The 25,459-nt window shown below is 36.4% G+C and overlaps 1 pseudogene; it reads right to left on the bottom strand.

Annotated features, from left to right (window-relative positions):
• Positions 1-730: 730 nt before the first annotated feature.
• Positions 731-25,459, bottom strand: LOC118010860 (annotated as a pseudogene).

The following is a 25,459-nucleotide window of genomic DNA, read 5'->3' as shown; positions in this document are numbered from 1 at the left end:
CCCCATCAGAGATTTTCAGTGATCTAAACCATTCTAGGGCAATACTTTTCAGTGAACTTGTACAAAAATGTCATCAACCTTATATTACACTGGTATCATTCTAAGCATATAACAAAGGAAATTAAAGCCTTTATTTTTTTAAAGATTTTATTTATTTATTTGACAGAGAGAGAGAGACACAGTGAGAGAGGGAACACAAGCAGGGGGAGTGGGAGAGGGAGAAGCAGGCCTGCTCCGCGGGAGCCCGATGCAGGACTAGAGTGGGGGCTCGATCCCAGGACTCTGGGATCATGACCCAAGCCAAAGGCAGACGCTTAACGACTGAGCCACCCAGGCGCCCCTAAATAAAGCCTTTTTAAAGGAATATTTTGGTTCTAATCCACTCATCTTGAAGACCCCCCCCCCCCGCAAATATCTTCTTTGCAAGTCCAATGACCCAGAACTTGAATTTAAAAAAATAAAGCAGGTATATTTATAGATTTTAAACTTCATTTTATTATTTTGTCTTTAAGAATGGTAAGAACATTGTGGAAGGTAATTAAAATCATAGAGACCGTATTGGTTTTTCATATGTGGACTTTGAAATTCTTTGAATATTCTATTACAAAGCACAAATATTAGTAAATACAGAAATATTAACATACAGGATTTTTGTCACTAAATGTTTGAAGGAATTGTTTTTCTTTTAATTTAGGTGCCAGCTAAGGGAGTCCGAGAAAGAGCAGGTTTTTTAAATCTCTGAATAAAACTGCAGTGTAGACCCTTTCATTTTCTTTTCATAATCTTTTTCAAATCTTTCATACTGGGCTACATTGAACTGGTTTTTCTAATCTCCTGAAATACCTGAAAAGAAAGATAAAATGGTACATTTGAGACTACTACAAAATTTCCTTCTTAGATCAGTTTTCATTTGAATTTCCACACGTGTATTCTTAAACCTTTAACTTTTTCATATCTGCTCCATAACTCCATTCCTCACTCCCAAACTCTTGTGTGGACTGCCAGTTTACTGACTAGGAAAACCGAGAAAAGTTCCTAGTCAGTAAACTTGTTGATTACTTTCTTGTTGCTGTTTAAGATCATTAACATAGAAACTATAACAGAAGACTTCTTAATTTTCCAAAAAATCCCATGGATTTTTCCAGTATCTTATAAAAAGAAGTAATCCCTTCAATATATCAAGAAATGTCACTGGGAGAAAATCCAATGTCTCAAAATCTTTATTCTTTGGCCTCAAGAGCTTTGTTAACAAAAAGTAAAGAATTTTTCAGTCCTTTTAAAACTATATTTTTCAATGTCAAGTGATAATTTATGAAAAAAATTTCTATGATCAAGTAAGATTTGGAAATGACTGGGTTAAATGTAATTAAACATATGTATTATCACAGGATTTCTCAATTTTCCAGAGACTAACCATATCTTAAGACCTTGAAGGAAAGACAGATATATTCATATATTAATTTGCAAAAAATAATCCAGAAGTCATTTGCAAGCCAAGGTTTAGGGGGGAAAAACAAAAGAGCAGGGAAGAAAACATGCCAAAATAACTTTGTTAATCTGTCCCAGGATTTCCCAACTTTGGCATGTTATTTTATTTGTTTATATTTCCACTGTTGACATTCAAAGCCAGACCATTGGCTGGGCAGATGTGAGATTGTCCTGTGCATTATCATGTGTTTAGCAGCATCCTCGGCCTGTACACATTAGATGCCTATAGCATACCCTTAGTCATGACTCTCAAAAATGCCTTTGGATGTTGCCAAACATTCTTTGAGAGGCAGAATCGTTCCTGGCTGAGATCCAGATAGTCCTAGAAAGACTTATCCATGGCTTACTTTCTGCCTCATTAACTTAGGGCTTGGATTTTGGATATGCTTTGGCTAATGGAATTTGAATATGGGCAATATATACCACATCTAAACAGAAACTTTAAAGACATTGTAAGTTTCTAGCGCCTCTCTTGCTCTTCCTGTCTACTATGATATTGGGCATATCGGATACCACAAGTGGGTAGCTCTTTCAGCCTATGTTTCATAAAGAGAAGACATAAGAGGCTGAGACCATGAAAGTCAAAGTAAAATTGATCAGAATCAAAAAGAGTAAGTAAAACTGCAGCAGCCACTGGTGGCCAACATTCAGCAACATTAAAGAAAAAATAAAACTTGGGGTTTTAAGCCACTGAGATTCTTGGAGTTGTGGGTTTTTTTGTTTTTGTTTTTTTTTTTAAGACTATTTATTTGAGTGAGAGAGCACAAGTGTGGGGAGGGTCAGAGGCAGAGGGAGAAGCAGACTCCCCACCAAGCAGAAAGCCCATGACCTTGGGATCATGACATGAGCTGAAGGCAGACACTTAACTGACTGAGCCACCCAGGTGCCATTTGGAGTTGTTTGTTTCATAGCAAAACTAATACATACACAACTAACAGAACCTCTCCTTCTCTCTCTTTTTCTCTCTCTTTCTTACACACACACGATTCAATTCAACACATCTTTATTAAGGGACTATTTTTTGCAAGATGCTAGCTATTACATTGAGATCAGCATTGAAGATGCAGTGATTTACCATATCATAACAACAACCTCAAGGAATTGACACTTTTCATTATTCATTTGGTATGCTTAACATCATTTAAGCCGGCTACCCACTACAGCAAAAATTTAAAGGAATATGAAGAATATCTAGAGAGTTCAGACAAATGAAAGACATTCTTCTGATACAGCAAAGGATGCCAAGACTCATGCTTATCAAGGCATAGACTCTTGAGTAAACATTTTTCATTAGAAGGTTTGTCTTACATGTCAGGCTTACAGAAATTATAGTTTATTTGCCACAAATTATTTCCCCTAAGGTTTTTTGTTGTTGTTGTTGTTGTTCCTATTTTTTTTTTCTTGCCAGCATACTCAATCTCTTTCCATTTCCTATAATACTGCTATTTGCTTCCCACCTATACTCTCCATGACTGTAATTAGTGAACGGTATAGAAACTAGTATATGATTTCTCACCCTTTCTCATGAAGGGAGATACAGAATGATCCATATCAAAATCTGGTACAGTGATATAATTTGTACTGGATTCTGCTTCATCACATTGAAAGAGCTATGATAGAGGATTTTATCCACAGTTTCTTCTGACAGATCTTTGTCTAGAAACTTTAACAACTCCTGAATTTCATGCTTTGGATCCTAAAAAAATTACAAAGAAAAAGAATTATTTCAGGTAGATTTAGTCATGAAATAGGCAATGCATTTAATAAGGTTCTACATATATGTCAATGTGGTGAAAGAAATGATTTTATATTTTTATGTGCATTTTTCATTTTGCTTTTCAAAGTACATGTCCTATTCTTGGCCAGGCAATCATCTGCTAAAAGGAAGAGTAAATTTTGTTTGTTTTCAAATTTTTATTTAAATTCTAGTTAGTTAACATATAATGTAATATTGGTTTCAGGAGTAGAATTTAGCAATGCATCTCTTACATATAATGCCCAGTGCTCATCATAGCAAGTGCCCTCCTTATGACCCATAATTTTGTTTCAAAAAAATGGAAAAAAAAGTGTTGATATTCAACCTTTCACACTCAAAAAGAGAATTAACCTGTAGAATAACGAATGGTAATAAAGCAAGCTACTATTATCATAAGGTATAATTTTCAAAATCCTTGACCTCCTTTTTTTTTTTTTAAGATTTTATTTATTTATTTGACAGAGACATAGCGAGAGAAGGAACACAAGCAGAGGGACTGATAGAGGGAGAAGCAGGCTTCCCACAGAGCAGGGAGCCCGATGTGGGGCTCGATCCCAGGACCCTGGGATCATGACCTGAGCCGAAAGCAGACGCTTAACGACTGAGCCACCCAGGCGCCCCCTTGACCTCCATTTTTAAATCATACTTAATATAAAGAATAGATTACCTACCAAATGTGTTTCAAAGATTTTATTTATTTATTTGAGAGAGAGAGAGAACACAAATGTAGTGGGGAGAGGTGCAGAGGGAGAGGGAGAAGCAAGCTCCCTGCTGAGCAGGGAGTCAGATGCAGAGCTCAATCCCAGGACCACAGGATCATGACCTGACCTGAGCAGAAGGCAGATGCCACACAGGCAATCCTACCTACCAAACATTTAAAGAAAAATTAATACCCATTTCCATTCTTCTCAAACTCTTCCAAGAAGTAGAAGAGGGAGTAACAATTCCAAATCCATTTTACAAGGCCAGCATCATCCAAATACCAAAACCAGATAAGAACAACACAAGAAAGTAACAGGCTAACATCTCTGATGAGCATCAATGCAAAAATCCTGAATGAAATATTAGCAAACAAAATTCAACAGCACATTAAAAGGTTTGTATACCATGATCAAATGGGATTTATTCCAGTGATATAAAAGTGGTTCAATATCAGCAAATCAACCAATGTGATATACCACATTAACAAAATGAAGGATGAAAATCATATGATCATTTCAAAAGATGCAGAAAAAGCATTTGAAAAAATTCAACATCCATTTATGATAAAAACTCTTAAAGTGGGTATGGAGGGAACATACCACAACAGTAGTCCATATATGACAAGCCCATAGCTAATATACTCAATGATGAAAAGCTGAAAGCTTGTCCTCTAAGATCAAGAACTATAGTCAACAATAACTATAGTTAACAATACTGCACTGTATATTTGAAAGTTGCTAAAAGAGTAGATCTTAAAAGTTCTCATCACAAGAAAAAAAATAACTATGTGTGGTGTTGGATATCAGCTAGACTTACTGTGATCCTTTCATAAAATATACATATATTAAATCATATTGTTAATATTGTGTTATATGTCAATTATGTCACAATAAAAAAAACCAGATTACCTATTACCTAGAGCTATAGTGGAAAGAAGATACTCTTTCTACCTCTCACCCCTACATAGATTTTTTTGAGAGTATGAATATATCAGGAGAAAAGTAAATAAAATCCTGTCCATTTCCAGCCTAAGGAATGGTGGAGAAGAGAAAGAGGCAATGATGAAGAAGAGATATATTTGATGTATTTCTTATGATTTCACTTCTCTATGCTTCAGACTCCATAGGATAGCTTGGAGTATCTAAGAACAGTGAAAGAGTAGCACTCAGGCCAAGTAATTTGTGCCCTGTTACCCATTGGAGAGGTGATCTTCTTGGTGGTCCAAACCAAACTGAGGCTGAGAGCCATAATGTTAGTGACATTGTGAGATCAGGCAGAAAGGTGATCTGTTTAGCTTTATTGAGCTATCCATCTCAATTCATGGAAACAGAACCAGAGAGTCTTTGTAGTGGCTCTAAAAGAATCTATTTATTGTAGAAACAGTAATGAACTTGGTGGAAATCAGACACACATCTTAATCACAATGAAGTCCCAGTTGTGTCAGGTCTATCCTGTGAATGTTAAATGGAAGAGTGATGGAGAAAAGGTACACTGCTCAGGCTTGGAATGGGAATATTTGGGGTGAATTTGATGGCACAGAGACTCTAGAACCCTTGGGTAGTTTTGAGCCTTTTCTACCAGCAGATGTAGATTCTCCTCCCATATTTGAGGAGACTAAACTCCTTTTGCTTAAAGACCTTATTATACCTAAGGTAGGTAGTTTTCTTTCCAGGTAACACCTATCCTCTCCAAGATCCACCCCAACCCCTACTTGTTGCTTCTAGACACATAATTAGGGTAATATGTCACCCCTTAATCCAGAGTGACAAGTAAAAAGTGGTTTAAACAGGATGTAGAAGAAGCTGGGAATTTAACTAATGAATCTGCCAGAGGGAGTCACCTTAGCTGGGTGAGGTGGTTTCCCTAGAGGCTATAGAACAGATTTCCCAAATAAGAGATGAAGGGTAGTCATAGTTATCTAAAGGAATTTGGGTGTGGACAAGCTTCCTGAAACACATACAATTTAAGAGATGTGAAACATTTCTTAAATGGACTATTTAAATAATCAGATCAGGATAAGTTTTTGATCAAATTGGAGAGTGAATTATTTTTCATGCTAATAACCAGATAGAAGATGAAAAAATAAAAACTAGATGTTCTATAAATTAAATAACATGTTTTCCCCACTGTGCTGGCCCCTTGGGGAAGCAATCACAAATGAGATAATTTTAATCCCTACATCCAAGGAGCTTGCATTATACTAGAGGAAACCAAGAAAATGTAAGAAACACATATATAAAATAATTAGAAGTGATGGTAGATGCTATGAAAAGAACAATAGCAAAAGAGATTTTTTTTTTAAGATTTTATTTTTTATTTATTTATTTGAGACAGAGAGAATGAGAGACAGCATGAGAGGGAGGAGAGTCAGAGGGAGAAGCAGACTCCCTGCCGAGCAGGGAGCCCGATGCGGGACTCGATCCAGGGACTCCAGGATCATGACCTGAGCCGAAGGCAGTCGCTTAACCAACTGAGCCACCCAGGCGCCCAGCAAAAGAGATTTTAATGGATAATAATAAGGTGAATTATTTGACATTGTGGACGTGAACAGAATTCTGTGGAGAGTTAACACTTAAATTAAGACATGGAGGATGAGAAAAAGTTAATTTGAAAATAGTGGGAAAAAATATTTCAGGCAGGCTCACTTAGTAAGAAAAGGAAAAGTGACACCAGAAGAGGTTGGAGAGATAGACAGGAACTAAATAATGTTGAACTCTAAATTATCTTAATGATTTTGTATTTCATGTAGAGACAGAAATCATTGACATATTTGAAGAAGGCAGTGGGCATACTCTCATTTAGGTTTCAAGATCATTTTCTCTGAGTGGACAGTAGAAGCAAAATGAGATACTTCAAGTAAGTCAAGATAGGTGCCTAAACTAGAGCAGGAGTCAGTAGTGGTAGAAAAAAGTAAATTAAGTAAGAGATTGATTTTCAAGGCAGAGTTAGCAGGATAGTGGATTAGTAATATTTATAGATCAAGAAGAAAGGAAAATGTGATACAAAAACAGATGAATCTTGGGTTTCCTTAAAAAATAAAAAAGAAATTATAATTGCCTCTTACCTCTTTCATGTCTTCATAGAATAGGTAAAGGATATGATAATCATTCCTCTTCTCCCACCAGCCCTTCACATGGTCATACCAAGAACCATAAGCCACTAAATTGAAAGATATAATCTTTGGAAAATTAAAACTATTTACATAAAGAATTGTTAAATATTAATCCAAGTCATCATTATCAACACAAACACACTTATTAGTTCAAGAAAGAGGGATGGTAGGATAATTACCCCTGTTCTCACTGACTTTGCAATCTACTTGGAAAAGAGTGGCAGGGGAGATCATAGAAGAAGGAGAAAGGGAGAGAAAATCATAGGGATGGAGAGTTAAGGAAGGGCTGCCAAGGAAGAGTATATTTGGATCTAAGAATAACTGGGTTTTAATAATGATAAGAATGAGTAGACATATGGGCAGAGAATAGTCCAGGTAGCAGCAGGAGTAAAAATTTGCAAGATATTGAGATGTTCTTGCCTTGAAAAGAGAGTTTTTATAGAAGAATATTTATATGAGAACTTTAAGTAGAGCTACTACTATTGCCATAAATATGTTTCCCTGAAAGAGAGAATACACAAGTAGAGAAACAGAGCCTTGGGGATAAAATCTTTATGCAAGAATTTTCAGTTTATATAATAAAAATAAGGGAATGATAGAGAAAAGAGAGTCCAAGAAATATGTCTAATATCAAAACAATAAAATGGATGCACAGCAAGAGAAGAAACCAGTTGCCACTAAGCACTAATGAAATAATAAGACTAAGAACTGAAATATCTGTGCTACCTATTCCCCAAAAGTTCTGAAAGGGAAGAGACAACTATGTATTCTGCTTCCTCTATAGTCTTCCTAAAACAGTAGAGTGCTGGGCACATATTAGGTTTATAATAAACACAGATTTATATTTGATCTTTCTATCTCCTTGAAAAAAGACTTTTCACTATAGAACTCCTTGATTAAAATAAGAGTTGAACCCACCCTTCCCAGTCATGAGTTTATCCAGGAACCCCTCCCAGGTGCCAGGCTCTGGGTGTAATTTTGCCATCTGGGAGAAGTAATAGTAAAACACAGCCACATCCTTAGCATTTCATGCCACATAGACCATCTGTGGGGAGATATGGGAAATCATCATTTCATTTATATTATTTAATAGTTTGTAAACTTTTATCTTGCAAGAATGCTTATTTTCTCTTTTCTATTTCCTGATCTCAGCATTTACGTGTATATCCTGACATAAAATATTCACAACTATATATCGTTTTAACATAAAGGCTTGTACTTTCACACCCTGTTTCTCTTTAGCCTTTGAAAAGAACATCTCTTAAAACACAGAAAAATGAGTATCATAAGAATTACAGTAAATGTTAAATTAACAAAAATGAGCTAATATTGTTCTTAAATTTAAAATATTTTTTCTGTGTCACTTATTAAACATATAAAAAGAAGCATAAAAGTTATAAAACATAAAAAGATAAACATTTTTATTTTTTTTTATTTTTTCACTATTACTTTTTTTTAGAGGGAGAGTGCACACGTGCATGAGGTGCGGGGAGGGACCGAGAGAGAGGGAAAGAGAGAATCTTAAGCAGGTTCCAAGCTCAATGAAGAGCCCAATGTGGGGCTCTATCTCACAGTCCTGAGATCATGACCTGAGCTGAAATCAAAAGTTGGACGCTTAACCAACTGAGCCACGCAGACGCCTCTAAAGTAAAATTTTTAAAGCTGAAAAAATGTCCTATTTTTAACTGAAAATAAATTATTATTCAGGTACATTTAATCAATAAGGATTAAGCATTCTTCATTCTGTTCACGATCACATAACAATCATTGCTGTTTATAAGATTTGGTGTGAGATTAAAATTTATTTTATGTATAGAGCCCTAAAGATTGCTTAGAAACAGAAATTTTGAGCATATTTTCCAATAGAAATGACATTGTATGTCTCAGTGGTAATTAAGTTTTCAGGCAAGTCCACTGAAATCCATTAAGCTTACTTCTCCCCTGAAGTACATCTAATAATACTGAGGCCCCAGCCACCCATGCAGTAAATAAATCCCTAAGGGAAAATGCATTCAGGAAGAAATCTCCTTTCCTCTAATTAGAAACAGCTTTCTTCTTCTCTTCCAATTGATGGGAAAAGGAAATGGGAAGTTTTATATTCCCAAGTCACTGATAGTAGTTCTCATATTCTGGGATAAGAAGGGAGTGGGTGGAAAGAGGTTTTTTGAAAGACTGAGTATAGAGTTCTAAGAGTTGAGACAGTTCTTGAGATAAACATTTCTAATAACTTCTTATTTCAATACCAAGAGACTATGGTAATGAGCCAACTGTTTTCCTCTATCATCATCACCTCTAAGTTCTTTAGTGAGGACTATTTCCAGTTACCTCAGTGTAGATAGAACGTACATTGAAGTACTATTTTAATTACTGACAACTAGAAACCACCCAACTATCTATTAATAGTACTGTGGGTAAGTTGGTTGTGAAATATTCACATAGACCTAATGGAATTCCTTATATCAGTGATTCTCAAACAGTAGCATGACTCAAATTCACCTGGAGGTTTTATTAAAGCTCAGATTTCTGGACCTCATCCCCATAATCTTTGATTTAGTGGGTTTGAATTGAGCCTAAGATTTGCTTCTCTCACATGGCTACTTTTGCTCAGGGTACCACATTTTGTGATCCACAGGCTACATTAAAGAAAACAAAACAAAAACAAGGTGACAGCATGATAAGAATTGATCTCATAAATATTATGTTAAATGAAATAAGTTAAATATTCAAGATTATATACTTTCCTATTGCAGACAAACTAATTTATAATAAAAACATTCAAGATAGTGGTTATCTTTGAAAATAGGGATTGCTGCCCAGAGTGCAAAGAAACAGAGCTTTTGGGGTACTAGTAATGTTCAATTTCTTGATCTGGGTGCTGGTTTCTTGGGAATGCTCATTTTGTAAAAATTCATTAAGCTGTATGCCTAAGATTTACGTACTTTTCTCCATATATGTTATACTTGAATTCAAATGGTTATTTTAAAAAGAAGCCTAAAATGAACCCATATATATAATATAAGATATATATAATTATAAATCCATATTTGTAATTTCATGAAGAAGCAGTTCTAGCATTATTTAAATATTTAGATATGAAATATTTAAAAGTGGATCCTGATTAAAGGGATTTAGACAGAAAGACAGGCATTTTAGAGAACAGAAAACCTGAGAAATTCTCAGTGCTTGGGAACTAAGTCTATATCTATATATCTATAGCACTGGTGTCCATTGGTGTTGTTTCAACCCTTGAATATAGGGACCACGTTACTATTTTTGCAATGATTTACCCAGGGGTTGTAATATCCCATCGTAATTTCTGAATGATGAATAAAAGAAATTTCAACACAAATAAGGATTTTTTTTCTTTAAATGTTGCTACCTTGCAGTTATTTTTCCAAAATGAAGAAGGGAGAAGTTGAACAGGTAGGTGTGTTTTCACTAATCAAGGAGGCTGCATTTTTTTCAACTCCTCCACACCTACAAGCACAAAAGTTAATCTATATTATAAATGTGGAATCATAAAGGTCAATTACAATAAACTCTAAGGCTTTGTAAACATTAACCCCACTATATGTCTTGAAATAACTATATAGCTTCAGATACATATAAAATCTACCATGAGATCAAAAATGATAAATTCTTGTTAGTGATGCTGTTTTATTTCCTATGTAGAACAGACAATAACTGTCTGTAAAATCTTCAGATACAACACCTTGCTGAGACAGAAACAAGAATAGGCCAATGTCAAGACATCCAAATTTTTCCTTCATTTATCTTTCTTTTTCTCATTTACTATATGGGGAAGTTGAACTGGAAGATTTCAAAATCCCTTTCCAGCTTTCTTATATTCAAATTATAAGATCAATTAAGCCATGAAGCTCATAATTAATTTTTAAAATTTTAATAATGCAAGACCATCCATAATTATGTTTCTTGAGTCTGTGAGCATCAGCTAACAAGGAGTAGACATGATTTTATATTGGATCAAACTCTGAATTTTTTGCATATAATGATCATACATTTAAATGTTGAAGACTTCCATCTGTGCAATTAAGAAAAAATACATACTCCGGGCACCTGGGTGGCTCAGTTGTTAAGCATCTACTTTCGGCTCAAGTCATGATCCCAGGGTCCTGGGATCGAGCCCCACATCGGGCTCCCTGCTCCGCGGGAAGCCTGCTTCTCCCTCTCCCACTCCCCCTGCTTGTGTTCCCTCTCTCGCTGTGTCTCTTTCTGTCAAATAAATAAATAAAATCTTAAAAAAAAAAAAAGGAAAATATATACTCATCAAAATCTCCTCTTATGCAGATATTATTATTATGTTTGGATCCAAGAGTAGTATAATACGGTTATTAGTAAAACCAGATTCTTACTCTTCTATTATAGACGCTTAGGATTCAACTGTCCAAGTTCTGTCTATAGAAATTCCATCATGATTCCTTGAAACACCACAAAATGGTAAGGGGATTTATTCTTATGGTAAAAAGGAACATTCAGGGGAAATACCATTTTGGAGTCCAGGAATAATCAATTCCATGAATGGCACTCGTTTGTATATTGCGTCCTGCTTACAGTTCTCCACATCCCCATTATTATAGATCAAATCCAATATTTCACTGACCCAGGTTGTTCCTAAGGGGAAAAAAATGGAACAACTATAAACTTTTCTGTCAAAAAGGGTATAAGAGGGTCAATATAGGTAGAGAAGTTGTATAATACCAAAAACAAAAAAGGTGCTCTTCCTTTCCATCCCCCTTTTCTCTTCCCACTTTTCTAAGGAAACATCCTTATCTATCTTGAACATATACATATGTGTTGTATGTGAGAGAGTGGGAGTAAATCTGATTAAAGTAATCATAAAGTAAGTCATAAAAGAGAAGTAAGACATGGGTAATTTAAGAGACAGTGTGTAAGTCATGTAGCAAACCCTCCTGAATGGAATGCAGAGGGAAGCAGACAATTTCAAGGAGTCTAACTAGCAATTTGTAGAGTTTTTATTAATATCAAAAATATGATTAGGCTTTGGGACTGAAGAGTACTTGAGGCAAAAACATTCAGTGGAGGTCTGAAGAAAGGATACAAAGAGAACTTGGTGATTGCATCTGTGGTGAGTAGGTGCTACTCACAAACAAGAAACCATAGATCCTAAGTGAGCAGAGAGGATGGAGTCACTCTGGTCTTTATGAGATTGTGTCTCGTTTGTCTTGAGAAATGGAACTAAAGTACAGATGGTCCCCTACTTATAATGGGTTTGACTTACAATTTTTCAACTTTATGATTGTGTGAAACTCATAGGCATTCAGTAGAAACTGAACTTCACATTTTAAATTTTGATCTTCTCCTGGACTAGTGATAAGCAGTATGAAGCTTTCTCTCATGATGCTGGGCAGCGGCAGCAAGCGGCAGCTCCCAGTCAGCCAGGCAATAATGAAGATAAACAACTGATACACTTACAACCAGTCTGTACCCACACAACCATTCTGTTTTTCACTTACGGTACAGTATTCAAAGATTACATGAAATATTCAGCACTTATCATAAAATAGGATTTGCATTAATTTTGTCCAATTGCAGGCTAGTATAAGTATGCTGAGCACATTTAAGGTAGGCTACACTAAGCTATGATGTTCAGTATTAAATACATTTTCAACTTATGATGAGTTTATAGGGAGGTAACATCATCATAAGTCTGTATATAAGGATATGGCCTATTTAATTGTCTACAGTATTCAATGATCAGGTTATTGAGGCTGGGCTGAAAAAGCAATTATAATGATAGGAGAAAAATATCTTCTTAACTATTCCTATCCCCTTCCTCTTTATCAAACATGTAATGAATGATAATGTCTAAATTGAATAATCATGGGTGGAAACTAAAAAATTAAATTAAGTAATTAATCTATGCACTGCATAGATTTTGGCCGATGACCTGCACAAGGATGTACCTTTGGATTGGTTCCATAAATTAGAGTACTTTAGGCCTCCTTTTTAATTCTTTCTTGTGGGCAATTCTTCCTCCTTTTCATCCCTAAATCATGAATATGAGACTGTCTCTCTCATCCCTCTAACACAGACAATTACAGTGCTAAGAAAAAGGTGAGTCAAATTAATACTATCCTTGAAGATTTTGTTGCCTCATCTGGCTTAGGCTTAAGCAGTGATTCATGGGGAAAAAAGAGACCTATATTCCAAGGTACAACAGAACATATTTCATTTCCTGTCAGTGAATGGTTGAAGTTATGGCCACTGAAATCTGATGGAAAGAAATACCATTTTAGCTATGCTTCAAATTGGAAATGTTTATTTTCCATAATTTTTGAAAAAAAAACCCCACATGATTTACCATATATATGGAGCAAGTTGACTTAGATCCTTTATTAGTAACATCAAGACATGTTCTTAACAGTTTGTAAAGAGAAAATATCAAAGAAAACAATGACCAAGAGTATATAATTACTTTATGTAGCCATCTAGCCACCTAGCTTTTACTATATCAGAAGAAATCCAGCTTCAAAGAGCACTTTCATAAATAAACTATTTGTAAAATTGTACCTTCCAAAGATGATCTTAATGGTTTTCTGCTTGTAAACATATTTTTTAAAATAGCAAAAACAAAAAGAGCATATATATTTTCAGTAACTGTCCAACTTTTTTTTTTTCTTTTAAAGATTTTATTTATTTATTTGACAGAGAGAGCAAGAAAGTACAAGCAGGGGGAACAGTAGAGGGAGAGGGAGAGGCAGGCTCCCCGCCAAGCAGGGAGCCCAATGCAGGGCTCAATCCCAGGACCCTGGGATCATGACCTGAGCCTAAGGCAGATGCTTAACCATCTGAGCCACCCAGACGCCCCTGCCCTACCTTTTATAAACTTGTATCTCAACAAGGAGATGCAGAATAGTTTTGGTTCCAAACAATTTGGGATTGGTGAATTGCTCATAGAGCAATGTATATAGTAAGAAAAGAAAGAAAAAAATAAGTTTTTGCCAAAACAAGCTTGTTTTCTTTTCTTTTCTTTTTTTTTTTAAGATTTTTATTTATTTGACAGAGAAACAGCGAGAGAGGGAACACAAGCAGGGGGAGTGGGAAAGGGAGAAGCAGGCTTTCCGTGGAGCAGGGAGCCCGATGTGGGGCTCCATCCCAGGACCCTGGGATCACGACCCAAACCGAAGGCAGATACCTAACGACTGAGCCGCCCAGGTGCCCCCAAGCTTGTTTTCTATTACTTCAAAGGTCTGTATTGTACATTTGTTTATTTCCTGAGAGGATCTCTTTGTTTTCGTACAATGTTATAATCTTGACATTAGAATTTCCAAAAATTCAGATGTTTCCTCCTAGGCTTTGTTACATATCCCTATGAAGTAATTTCAATATTTATCATATAAAAAGATTAGTACTTATTGAAAACTTCTTGTCCTTAAGTCTTTTAAGAAATTAAGCAGAAATATAAAGGAAAGTTGACTTTAGGGAATTTAGCAATTGGAATAGTTGATTGATTATGGGCTCAAGCTAATTAAGTGGATAAAAGGCAAGAGAAAACCCATTCTCTGATATCTCCCTTTACCTCTATCACTGAGTAAATTGGAAGACTCTGTCATAAAAAGATCTGGAGAAATTAAAATTATTAATTCTTATTGAGACATCTTAACTCCTTTCTGAGATCATATACTGAGGTCCGCAGCTATTTAACTTTATAACAAAATATTTCCAAATGCATTTATAAAGTGTAGAAAATAATAAAATATTAATGTTTTACATAGTATATTTAAAATACAATGAAAGGGGCGCCTGGGTGGCTCAGTCAGTTAAGCATCTGCCTTCACTCAGGTCATGATCCCAGGGTCCTGGGATCCAGGCCCACATCAGGGCTCCCTGTTCAGTGGGGAATCTGCTTCTCCTTTTCCCTCTGCCCCTCTCCCCTGCCCATGCTCTCTCTCTCTCTCCTCTCTCTCTCAAATAAATAAATAAAATCTTAAAAAAATCAAAATAAATTGATATTTTATTAAATAAATTAGTATTTCATTACTATAGATCCAACAGCACTAGATCACCTTCCTGTGCATTATGAATCAGTGGAAGAAGAAAGTATAAAAACTAATAAGGTCTTGCAGGATTTATTTCATAAATGCTCTTTATATGTTAAATATCAACACTTTCCATTGGTATATTGAATTGTATACAACAAAGATTGCTGGGAAGGAGGAGCAAGATGGCAGAGTAGTAGAAGACCTAAATTTCGTCTGGTCCCAGGAATTCAGCTAGATGGTTATCAAACCATTCTGAACACCTACAAATTCAACAGGAGATCAAAGAAAAGAATAGCAACAACTCTCTGAACAGAAAAGTGACCACTTTCTGGAAGGTAGGATGTGTGGAGAAGTGAATCCGAGGCCATATTGGGAAGATAGATGGTGGGGGGAGGGGGCCTCCATCAGCGGCTACCAGCAAGTGATAGAGCAGTGGAGCACAAAATCAGAAATTTTAGAAGTCTGCTCCACTGAGGGACGTCGCTCCAGTGGCTAAGCTGGGTGGGGGCCCTCGCTGGGACAGTGTGGTCTCAGGACCCTCGGGGTCACAGAAAAGCCAGGGGTGCCTGAGTGGGGCAGAGATCCCAGATATCAGAGTGGGGAAGCTGGCTGCAGAGACAGAGCCAAGGAGTGGGTTGCCATAAACCATGATCTGCAGCACAGTTGGGCCACTGCTCTTCCAGCAGGGACCCAACAAGTGGCAGATCCGAGGAGACTCTCCTTCCTCCTCTGGGAGGAGCAGCACGGGAGCGCACCACAGGGATCTGCTGGGTTTGGAGACTCCAAACGGGGTCATGTGCCAGAGATAGAAATGCTGGTTACAACCCAGGTGAGCAGGGAGTGCGGCCGGAGACCAGGGAAACAGGAGTTATTGACTGCTTTTCTCTGAGGGCTCACTGAGGAGTGGGGCCCTAAGCTCTCGGCTCCTCTGGGGCCGATTGGGAGGCCGCTGTTTTCACTCGTGCTCCAAAGCTGTTCGGAAAGCTTGCAGGGAACAAAATCTCCTGAGAGCAAACCTGAGCAGATTACTTAGCCCGACTGGCAAGGGCAGGGCAATTCCACCTCTGGCAAAGACATTTGAGAACCACTGCGACAGGCCCCTCCCCCAGAAGATCAGCAAGAATAGCCAGCCAAGACCAAGTTTACCAATCAATGAGAATGGCAAAACCCCAGTGCTAGGGGAAAACAGCACATAGTCTTTAGACTTTCAAAGTTAATTTTTAAAATTTTCTTTATTTTTTCTTTTTCTATTTTTTTAGTTGAATTTTTCTTCTTTCCTTTTTCAACCAACATCTTACAATTCCTTTTTTAAAATCTTTTTTAATTTTCATTTTTACAGTCATATTCTATCTCTTCATTGTAATTAACCTTATTTTTTGTATATATATATAAGTTGTTCTTTCTTTAAAATTTTGGGATACAGTTTCTTCTAACAGACCAAAATATACCCTAAATCTAATGTATGACATTGTCCTAGTCTCCTGCCTGATCACTTTCTTTTTTTTTAATTTTTAATTTTAATTTTTACATTTTTCTCATTCTTTTTTCAACCAACGTCTTATCAATTCCTTTTTTAAAATCTTTTTTAATTTTCATCTTTACAGTCATATTCCATACCTTCATCATATTTACCCTTATTTTTGTATATATATAATTTTTCTTTCTTTAAAATTTTGGGAGGCAATTTCTTATAACAGACAAAAATACTTTTGAAAAAAGTATAGAAGATACTAGAGAATCCCTTTCTGGAGAAATAAAAGAACTAAAATCTAACCAAGTCGAAATCAAAAAGGCTGTTAGTGAGGTTCAATAAAAAGTGGAGGCTCTAACTGTGAGGATAAATGAAGCAGAAAAGAGAATTAGTGATATAGAAGACCAAATGATGGAAAATAAAGAAGCTGAGAAAAAGAGAGATAAACAACTACTGGATCACGAGGGGAGAATTCGAGAGGTAAGTGATACCATAAAGTGAAACATTAGAATAATTGGGATCCCAGAAGAAGAGAGAGAGGGGCAGAAGGTATATTGAAGCAAATTATAGCAGAGAACTTCCCTAATTTGGGGAAGGAAACAGGCATCAAAATCCAGGAGGCACAGAGAACCCCCCTCAAAATCAATAAAAATAGGTCAACACCCTGACATCTAATAGTAAAACTCACAATTCTCAGAGACAAAAAGAAAATCCTGAAAGCAGCTTGGGACTAGAGGTCTGTAACCTACAATGGTAGAAACATTAGATTGGTAGCAGACCTATCCACAAAGACCTGGCAGGCCAGAAAGGACTGGCAGGATATATTCAGAGCACTGAATGAGAAAAATAAGCAGCCAAGAATACTGTATCCAGCTAGGCTGTCATTGAAAATAGAAGGAGCGATAAAAAGCTTCCAGGACAAACAAAACTAAAAGAATTTGCAACACCAAACCAGCCCTACAAGAAATATTGAAAGGGGTCCTCTAAGCAAAGAGAGAGCCTAAAAGTAACACAGACCAGAAAGGAACACAGACAATATACAGTAACAGTCTCCTTACAGGCAATACCATGGCACTAAATTCATATCTTTCAATAGTTACCCTGAATGTAAATAGGCTAAATGCCCCAATCAAAAGACACAGGCTATCAGATTGGATAAAAAAAACTAGTTTTTGAACCAGATCTGCTAGAGCTTGGTAGAGGAAAAGAGGGTTTTAATTATTTTTCTCATTTTAGGTTCTTTCTCATGTTGAAAAGGAGTTATCAGGTTCAGAATGGAGTCGCCTGTACTAAAAGCCACCTCAGCAAACTAAGACTTAACTACCGAAGCTAATTGCACTTTCTTTTTTTTTTTTAAAGATTTTATTTATTTATTTGAGAGAGAGAGACTGAGAGAGAGAGAGCATGAAAGGGGGGAGGGTCGGAGGGAGAAGCAGACTCCCTGCTGAGCAGGGAGCCCGATGTGGGACTCGATCCCGGGACTCCAGGATCATGACCTGAGCCGAAGGCAGTCGCTTAACCAACTGAGCCACCCAGGTGCCCGCTAATTGCACTTTCAATCCCCCCACCCACCCAGGCAGGAATGTAACTTTAACCAGTTAACCTGGGATTACCTTATTAGTACTAGTAAGGTCACCCATGCCAGAGGCCCTCCATTCTCCTTAGGAAGGCAACCTTGCCTGAAACAATGCATTCTTTGCAACTAATTTCCTTTTTCTGCTCCTTTTCCACCTTTGAAAGTCTCTCCTTTTCTTTTTTCTTATTTATTTATTTATTTTTTTTTTAAAGATTTTATTTATTTATCTGACAGAGAGAGAGACAGCGAGAGCAGGAACACAAGCAGGGAGAGTGGGAGAGGGAGAAGCAGGCTTCCCGCCAATCAGGGAGCCTGATGCGGGACTCAATCCCAGGACCCTGGGATCATGACCTGAGCGGAAGGCAGACACTTAACGACTGAGCCACCCAGGCGCCCAGTCTTTCCTTTTCTACAGCTCAGTTTTCTACAGCTCATTGCTAGATGGGATGCTGCTAGATTCATGAATTGTTGAATAAAGCCAATTTCATCATCAAATTTAATCAATTAATAAATCTTTGCTTTTTAACACTCAGAAAAGTTTTTTTTTTTTTTATTCACTGCGTTCCTGCAACCTTTTCCATTAAGCTCAAAAGTGTGTTTATCCACAAGAAACTACTTCTTCCATAATCCTTATAGTGGAACTGGTATTCTGTGCTGAACTTCAGATTAACCAGAAGAGATTCTGACACTCAGATCTCTTAAAAGGGCAAAGAGGAAAGTGAGAAATAGCATTCCAATGAGGGAGAAGAGCAGACACAAAACATCTAATGACTTAGTACTTAAAAGTAATGATGTGTATCTATTGAAATAAATTCTCCCCAAGATATTCTTGAGTGACAAAAACTGGGGGAAAAACAATTCATAGAGTGTATTCTCCTTAAGGTAAAATAAACAAAATACTACGTATTTCTTAATATATGTATCTGTGTCTTAGTGTATGTATACATACAAGGAAAGGTTTGCAAATTGATCTTCAAGGACCTCCAAAAAAAGATGTGAAATTGGGTGGGATCGAATAGTGACTTTGCTTTATCTAATTGTTTGAATTTATATTTTGTGATAAAATAGAATTATGTGCGTGGGTGTGTATGTATTAGTGTATTCCTTGGGAAATTAAGAACAACTTGTAGAGAAGAAGAAACATACTCAGTAGAAGAAAAGAGCATAGATAAAAAGATGACTGGATGGCAGGATGGTAGAGAAAATACTTTTATATTTTTGTGTGGTTAAGGCTTTCTGAACAAATAAATCTAGGACCTAAGTTAACAAACAAGGCTTGGAAGTTAAAAAATGGCTAAATAGAGAATGAGAACTGAGATTCACTCTCCCTTGGACTTAGGTGTTTACATTTCAAAGGGGAGTAAAGTCTGAAATCAGAAAACTTTCCTGGGTTTGCAAAACTGCAGGACTTGGCCTATTTTCCCCCTAGAAATCCTTTACATTCCAAAGGATAAGTACCTTGAAACCCTCTTATTCATGTCCCAGTTATCATTTGTTTAGATTGGGGAGATTAAGCTTCCTTCTATCTCTCAGCACCAGAGAAGGATGACACGTATATAAACTCCCAAATGTATCCTTTTTGGTGTTCCTCTCCTATAGTGCTAAAATTGCCTTTGCACTCGCAGTCTGTCACTTTGCTTCAGGAGAAAGGCAGAGAGAACAGGCATGGGGGACTGGTAAGATTGTCACTGTAATAGTACCTCTGATCCCTGCACCAAGAATTTCATGTTTACTTTCAGACAACACAAACAAGTATAGGGATCAAAAACTTACCACAGCACTAGTATTCATTCCATTGAAGAGTGAAACTTTTGTGGCAGGGTTGAAGGTGGCTGTCTCCCAGCTGGTTTTTTAAATCTCATCATTTTCAGTACAGAGATGAAAAGACATTATTTTCACTTGATTTATTTCACATGTATCTATTAAGGGCTTAGTAAGCACCAAAAAACAGGCTTAAATCTAAATCTAAATCTTTTGGGATGAGGCAGACAATAGATAAACCAGCAAACATTTAGAAAGTCAAATAGCTTTAATTTTTAAACTAAGGCAGGATAGTAGGATAAGAATTTATTTTAAATATTTAAATATTTTAAATATTTATTTTAAATAAGGTCCTTTCTGAGGAGGTCGAATTCGAACAGAGATCCGAATAAATTGAGTGAGCCCTGCAGATATTTTGGGGAAGAGCATTTCCAGAGAAGAGGTCACAGCTAATACAGATGTGCCAAGTCAAGGACATGGTCAGTATGTTTGGGGAAGAGCAACCAATTACTATGGATGCAGGAGAAAAAGGGAGAGAAAGGAGGACACGAGGTCAGACAGATGGGAAGACAGATGCAGAGTTTTGTAGCCCAGGGCAACTTCTTCGGCTCCTCTGAGAGAACTCATCACAGGAATCTAAGTAGAGGACTAAGAGATCCAAATTGTTTTAAAAGAGAGTTGAAAACAAAGATGAGCTTGGAAGTGGGATGAGAGAATAGCAGAAAGAATAGTTGGAGATTTTGCAATTATCCAGGCCATGGTTCAGTTACTTAGACAAAAATTAAAGTGAGGGATTTGCTAAGAAGTGACCCTAGGGCTAATGGGATTTGGGGATGGTAAGTGGGTTGTCTAGAGCCTCAGGCAGTAGGCAGCCTGTAACCATGGCCTTGGGTCGTGCCTTGGCCACTGCAGTTCCCTGTCGGGCAGCAGCCCAGGCAGTGGCTGACCCCCTCCCATGATGCCACTCCTGGCATTTTCTGCATTGTGAGCTGTTCCCCAAAAGGCAGGACCTGACATCATATGAAGGGAAGGAAGCCGTTATGATTCTAATCTTTCCCCACAGCTCAATCCAATTTCTGGTGTCCGAACATTATAAAACATTAACTACTACAAAGCTGGGAGTTTCTGGTTGTGGGCACAGATATGTAACTGGATCCACTGAGATATGACACTTATCTTCTTTCCACGGTCAGGGTACCTAGCAACCCAAGTGGAAGAGGAACACCCCAGAATAGGAACGATTTGCTGTGGTGTTGCTGGAGTAATAACACAGACAGTGTTCTATGCATTTGATGTAAACGTGGGCGAAGGCAATTGGGAACTGTTTGGCAGAATCTGAAGTGTTTTACCACGAGAGAAACAAATGGACTATGTCTGTGGAGATAGTGGAATTCCAAAAAGATTATATCCTGGTTTATCTCTTAATTACATTCATGGCATTCCCTTGTAAGCTTGGCTTTTATAACATATGAACTTATGAAGCAGATTTTTTCACCATGACTAAAAACAATATCCTGCCTCCCACCCCCACACCCCGTTAATAAGTTAATAAACTGTTGGAGAGAGAGATAAGATGTTACTTTATAAGATGTTATTTAGATAAAACATTTAGTTGGATATTTACCAGGCTGTAGGAACCACTGCTATTTTAGTTCTTTCTTTTTCTTCTTTTTCATTATTATTCTTCCTTTCTTTGTTCCCCACAAATCATATTTCCTAAACTTTTTTTGATTCCATAAATTGCAGTTTAGGATATTGAAAAATCCTTAAGCTGATACCAGATAATTAGGGGTTTTGTCCTTTTTTTTCTTAAGAAAAAGGTTTTAAAGTGCTATGTGGAAGTAGAATTTCAAAATGTTGCTGTTAGCCAATAATGTTATTCTTAGATTTTCATTATAGTTACAATTTTTAAAACATTCTAATGTTGTGTGTTAATATGAAAATAAATAGGTTTGGTTATGTTGCAGCAGAAATATGAGCGCTGATCAACAAGAAAATGTGAGAGCTGATTTTTTAAGTTCAGTAAAACATAGTTTAGAAACCAACATTGAAATACTGTTCTTAGTTCTCATAATTGTACTTCACTAGATAAAAGAACACCTTTTTAAAAAACATATTTTTAACATTTTTAACAGAAGTAAATATTGCTTTAAGAAAAAAAAAAGGTAGCTGTATAGGGGTGCCTGGGTGGCTCAGTTGGTTGAGCACCAAGCTCTTGGTTTCAGCTCAGGTCATGATCTCAGGGTCACGATCAGGGTAACGAGATCCAGCCAGGAAGCCCCACAGCTCAGTGCAGAGTCTGCCTGGGATTCTCTCTCTCCCTCTCCCTCTCTTTTCCCTTCTGCTCCTTCCCCTACTCATGCTCCTGAGCTTGCTCTCTCTCTTTATCAAATAAATAAATAAATAAATAAATAAATAAATAAATAAATAAAATCCTTAAAAAAATCAAATAAAATAAAAGGTAGCCATATAAATAATTATTATGCAAAATGTACAAAAATCTCTCGAAACTCAAAATAAAAAAAAATGGATAACAGATCTGAACAGACATCTCCACAAGCAAGACATATAGATGGCAAATAAGCATATGAAAAGATGTTCAGCATTCCATGACATTAGGAAATTACAAATTACAACCATGGTGAGATATACTACTATACACCTATTAGAGTAGCAAAAATCCAAAACAATGACAATACCAAGTGCTGGTGAGGATGTGGAGCATTAGGGACTCTTGTTCATTGCCAGTGGAGTGCAAAATAATGTGGTCATTTTGGAAGACAGGTCGGCAATTTTTTACAAAACTCTAATAATCTTACCATTTGAGCCAACAGTCACAATGCTAGGTATTTACTCAAATGAATTAAAAAACATGTGCATACAAAAATGTACCCATGAATGTTTATGCAGCTTTATTAATAATCAGTAAAAGTTGGCAGCAGTCAAGATGTCCTTCAATAGGTGACCAGATAAACAAACTGTGGCACATCCATACCATTAAATATTGTTCAGCAATAAAAGAAACGAGCTATCAATCCATGAAAAGACATGGAGGCACCTTAAATTCATTTTGCTAATTGAAAGAAACCAGTCTGAAATGGATGCAACCTGTATGATTCCAACTATATGAGGACTTATTGGAACTCTATGTACTTTCTGTGCAATTTTTCTGGACACCTAGGAATTCTCTTTGAAAATTGTCCATTAAACAAACAAAAAGTAGCTTTGTAGAGATTCAACCACAAGTGATAAATTTTTGAGTATTACTCAAATTTATTACCAGTTACTATGGGTGATTTACATATGTTTTTGGAAGTCAGTGTATTTTCCAAAGGCAGTAATAATAAATATTAAATATCCTTGCTTTCAAGATAGAGATTAGCATTGTCAAATTTTATCCTTGTTACTGGAAGGTTTGGTATATGCTAGAAGACATAAGTGAATTTTGAAATACCCATAACATAGTTATGTGAATGCTAAAGAATGTTTCTTAGACATACTACCACCATGATAGAACTAGTCTTTCATGTAAATCATTTTAATGCAATATTAACTTAAGTAGAGATGTAAAATAGGATTTAAATTATGCTTTATTTTAAGAAAATGGTTTAAATCCATTTATCATATTCAGAGCCATTTCTATGTCTTATTATTAACATGACTGATTGGAAGGGGAACAATGTGATTTGTAGAGTTGATGTTATTTTAAGACATTAGAAATCTAAGTTGAAGTAATTTTTCTCCTTCAATTTTTATTTTTCCATAAAATCTTTCCTGCCATTTTACCTTAGTAAAAATGTCATGAACTGATTTCATTGAAGATATGTATCTCGTATGATTTCTAAATATACTAGTGGATGGAAATACATGAGTTCCTAAAACTATTTTATTTTCATTTCTGGGATGCATTATAACAAAATAGTACCAGATCACAAGAAGACTTGAATATATAAAATAAGTATCTCAATCATGTTATCAGTGACAGAGAACTCAAGAGTATTTTTTAAGAAAAAATTTGTATTCTATATAATAAAATACATAGAATAATTAAAAATATTTTTCCATGTTTCAATAACAATGATGAAAATAGTTGATACTGTCCTAGATTTAAAAAAAGACTCAAGAAAAAACTGAGATACTAAAAATGGAACTTATTTGAATCCTGATTTGAAAAATAGATTCAAAAAATGACTTTTTAAAGGTTATCAGAAACATTTGAGTAAGTACTTGACATTAAATGGCATTAATAAAATATTGTTAATTTTCTTGGGTATAAAAATGGTACTGTGGCTGTCTTAGTCCATTTTGGCAGCTATAATGAACTTCCATAGACTGGGTGGCTAATAAACAACAGAAATTTATTTCTCACAGTTCTAGAGGTTGGGAAGTCCGAGATCAAGGTGCTGGCAGATTCCATGTCTGGCGAGAACCCTCTTCCTTGTCATAGATAGCTGTCTCCTGGCTGTGTCCTCCTGTGGCAGAAGGAGCAAGAAAGCTCTCCTGGGGCCTCTTTTATAAAGCTCTAATCCCATTCACAAGGGCTTCCCCCTCATGACCTAATCACTTCCCAAAGGTAATTATGTTAGGTATTTGGTATTCCCAAATACCATCATGTTAGGAAATAAAATTTCAACATATAAATTTTGGACGTATATAAACATTCAGTCTATAGCAGTGGTTATATTTTTGAAAATACTTTTTAGAGATTCACACTACAATGTTTAGGGGCAAAATGGTATGATATCTGAGATTTGCTTTAAAATACTCAAAGAGGGCGCCTGGGTGGCTCAGTTGGTTAAGCGACTGCCTTCGGCTCAGGTCATGATCCTGGAGTCCCGGGATCAAGTCCCACATCGGGCTCCCTGCTCAGCAGGGAGTCTCTTTCTCCCTCTGACCCTCCTTCCTCTCATGCTCTCTGTCTCTCATTCTCTCTCGCAAATAAATAAAATCTAAAATAAAATAAAATAAAATAAAATACTCAAAGAAAAACTGGGGCGCCTGGGTGGTTCAGTCAGTTAAGTGTCTGACTCTTGGTTTCAGCTCAGGTCATGATCTCAGGGTTGTGATCTCAGGGTCCTGAGATCGCGCCCCACATCAAGCCCAGCAACCTGTTCCGAGCTCAGCAGGAAAGCTGCTTGGATTCATCTCCCTCTGTCCCTCTCCCTGCACACACACACACACACACACACTCTCTCTCTCTCTCTCTCTCTCTAAAATAAATAAATAAATCTTTAAAAAGAATAAAATACTCCAAGAAAAATCAAACTGAGGATGGAGTAGGTGAAACAAGCTTTGAAAAATGATGTTGAATCTGGGTGATGGGTAGATGGATCTTGTTGTATCTTTACTTTTGAGTATGATTTAAACTTTTCATATTAAATACTTTAAAAAATCTTTGGTGTAAACACATTCTTTCTTTCTGTAATATGTTTTAGTCATTGCTTCAGCTTTACTTCCAATGCACTTTACAAAAACTCCATTTTTCTGGTATGTTCTTAATTTTACACAAACCTGATTCTATACCTATGTTTGAGATTTTTATATGTTCTGGAACATCTTCATAGGTCAT

Source organism: Mirounga leonina, unplaced genomic scaffold, assembly GCF_011800145.1.
Source record: "Mirounga leonina isolate KUSES-001 unplaced genomic scaffold, KU_Mleo_1.0 Mir_129, whole genome shotgun sequence".
In the NCBI taxonomy this organism is placed as follows: domain Eukaryota; kingdom Metazoa; phylum Chordata; class Mammalia; order Carnivora; family Phocidae; genus Mirounga; species Mirounga leonina.
The sequence above is the reverse complement of the archived record's forward strand: the minus strand, read 5'-3'. Positions and strand labels throughout refer to the sequence as shown.